Here is a 2991-nt window from a genome sequence, read left to right as displayed (position 1 = left end):
TCTCAATACCTAAAAACTTTGCGGTTGTTGATGTTGGTGTCCAGTCTCTTCCTTCTGTTCACTCATGTAGGATATACAGTGTAACTCTACATGTTATATTATGTCAACAATCTTGCTATTTTAGTTATTATTTTTATCTCTAAAGTAATCTGTAACTCTCTTAAAAAGTGAGCTCAGCCCGACGTCACTCTTAGGCAGACAAAAACCGATAGAATTTATAACGTGCTATTCTTTCACAAACTTGTCCTACTCGTGCACGTTTAGTCTAAGAAAATCAACATACTGTATAGGGTCTGCTACACAGAAAAGGCTAAACTGTTGTGTTTCCTTACACCAATTTCTAAATTTTGTGAAGGTTTTCTTTGTAAAATTATTTTCTTTTGAAATGTTACCAACAGAAACAGTCACAAAGAGTAACCTCCCAACAGAGTAAAACCACACACACACACACAAAACTACTAAAGATAAGTAAATTTCCAAAAATTACCGGAAAGGAGTGGGAAAGTATTTAATGTGGCCTTTATAGAAAAGTTTGCGAAGCAGAATTTACGTTGCTGCCTGAAGATAGTACCCTCATTTTTTACTTATACAACGACCAAGAATGAAGTGTATAACGCACGTGTTATGTGATAGATGATACTATTATGTTTTCTGTATAGTGGCTATACTTTTCCGTCTCAGTTTTATATAATTGATATTCCAATCAGTTTGCTTAATATTCTCTACGGGTAAGTATTTTTCTCTAGTTTCTATAGATTAGTGGTCTTTGTTGTTCAGTAAACATGTTCATTGTATTATGTTTGTTGGTCTTTTATATATAGTTTTGTATACAATGGAAAACACTTATTTCTATCAATCTATACGAAGCAGTTAGAAATTTAATATTCAACTGACCATGTCTTTCAAACCTAGTCTGAGCTAAACATTTTGCATATAAAATTAATCTATTTTGTTCATTATAATTTTTGATCTTCCTCGAACGTATTATCTCATTTAATAAATCATAAACATAGTTTTATGCCTAAACACAATCCTCGGAAAAACGGGGGAAAATTGTGTTTTTAGTTGTTTTGTTTTTAATATATTGTTCAGAAATATAATATTTAATAAAATGAGCATTTTCAAACGTCTTATTAGAAGAAATAATGTTGTTAATGTCTATGGTTCCCGACTGATGATTCTATGTATTCTAATCATTATAGGTGTTGTTTTCTTGTATATTGACTTATGACATTAAGTTCTTCCAGTTGCTGATTTATATAGAATTAGCTTCACAGAATGAGGATCTACTTTGTAGTTTTGGTATTTATAGTACACTTTTTTATATTTGAAACTATTAGTAATTGTTAAAATATTGTAAAATAAGCACCTATTTGTCTGTTGCATTTTGTATACAACTATCATTGGGGATCATTTTTAGTATTCAAAACTCTAATAACTATAATGTTATTTTACAAAATATATATTATATTTGGTCAAAAATCGGACACTTTTTCGGTGATATCTCTATCAAATTCCGTTGTTGCTGTACACTAAAATATTAAATAAAATCTTTAGAAGAGTACAATAATACAAGACACACTAAATTACCCTGTCAATAAAAAATATTTTCCACCTTGGTTTATATTGTATATAGCCTATCACACGATGGCTTGGCTTATTCAAAGGGTAAAAACTCTGCATGGCATATCTCTGATCGTGAGAACTATTCAACATTCGAGGTATACGGTGGTTTGAAAGAAAAATTGTGCTCTTTAGTTAGGACTTGTTTTATCAAAATACTCTTGGATTTTAACCATTATATCAAGTTCACATTGCAAATCTTTAAGCATAGTCCAGTTCTCTTTTCAGAGCGTTTCCAAGGAGCTATTAAATATTTTCTTTAATGACAAATATAATTGTGAGGCAAACTAGGTGTTTATTTTCCTTTGGGTCTTAAAATGTGAACATGAATTTTTCACATAACATTTTTCAAGTTTTTCCATACATTTGCTTGTTGATCTAACTATGAATAGCTGGATATAAAATGTGACTTAACTGCTATCATCCTAGTTACACCTTTGCCAATGAACATTCCCCCTTTGATTTCTTTAAATGTTACCACGGACAACATTGTCTTAGAGCTGAGCTATAGTCATTAATTGAAAAGGAGAAAAAAACTATAATATGAAGAACATCTATAAGAATCAAGTTCTGGAGTTTAATAACTTGTTTTTATTTATTTTACAATGTAGGTTGTGTTTAACTCAGATAAGGCTATAAAATAAGCTTTTTCAGATGTTTTAATATGGTTTAAAGTCCGAGAAACTTGGAAAGTCGGAGCAATAGACACACTCAAACAGCATCTCACATTCAAAATATATGCATAAAATAATATCTCTCAAGTCCCTGTCTTCTGTCGTCGAGAAAGTCTTTATCACACGAATCATATGATTCTTGAAACATATCATTTTTCGTGTTTTCCTTATAGTTTACTGACTGGCTCATGTTTTCATTCACATTCACGAACATACTGCTCTTATCGTGCACTGAACTCTGAGATGAAATTAAAATATCCACGATAATTAGTACAGCCCCAAGAATACTTACAACTCGAATGGAATGGATTCATGTACGTGGTTGGGACGTGAGGATGATCAGAATTTCAGAAGTGATTCGTTACAACAAATACACAAACAGTTTAAATATTTCTGTTTATCATTTCATGTCTGAAGACGTTCATATGTAATTAAGTAAAGGAAGAAAGGAGAAGTTTGTTGAACATATATTCAAATAAAACAATAAAAAAAGGAAGAACTGGATAAACATGTCTTTAGTAGCTCGATAATATTTTATTGCCCTTTAATTTACAATGAAAATATTTCGTTCGTTAACAGAGAAATATAACATAAAATATTTGATATTTTAAAATTTCTAAAATTCAAATTTAAACTAAACATAAAGTATCTGACGTTAACTCTATTAACAACAATTACTGGAGACACCATTTAT

General features: G+C 30.4%; 1 protein-coding gene across 3 annotated transcripts in view; it reads left to right on the top strand.

The window, feature by feature from the left end:
* The window catches only part of LOC111083155 (solute carrier family 35 member G1-like), a 15277-nt gene that overhangs the window by 8880 nt on the left and 3406 nt on the right, over positions 1-2991 (top strand). The window lies entirely within an intron of this gene.

The sequence above is a fragment of the Limulus polyphemus genome, unplaced genomic scaffold (genome assembly GCF_000517525.1).
Source record: "Limulus polyphemus unplaced genomic scaffold, Limulus_polyphemus-2.1.2 Scaffold8378, whole genome shotgun sequence".
NCBI classification, from domain to species: Eukaryota; Metazoa; Arthropoda; class Merostomata; order Xiphosura; family Limulidae; genus Limulus; species Limulus polyphemus.
Note: the sequence above shows the minus strand (reverse complement) of the source record. Positions and strands in the feature narration are given on the sequence as shown.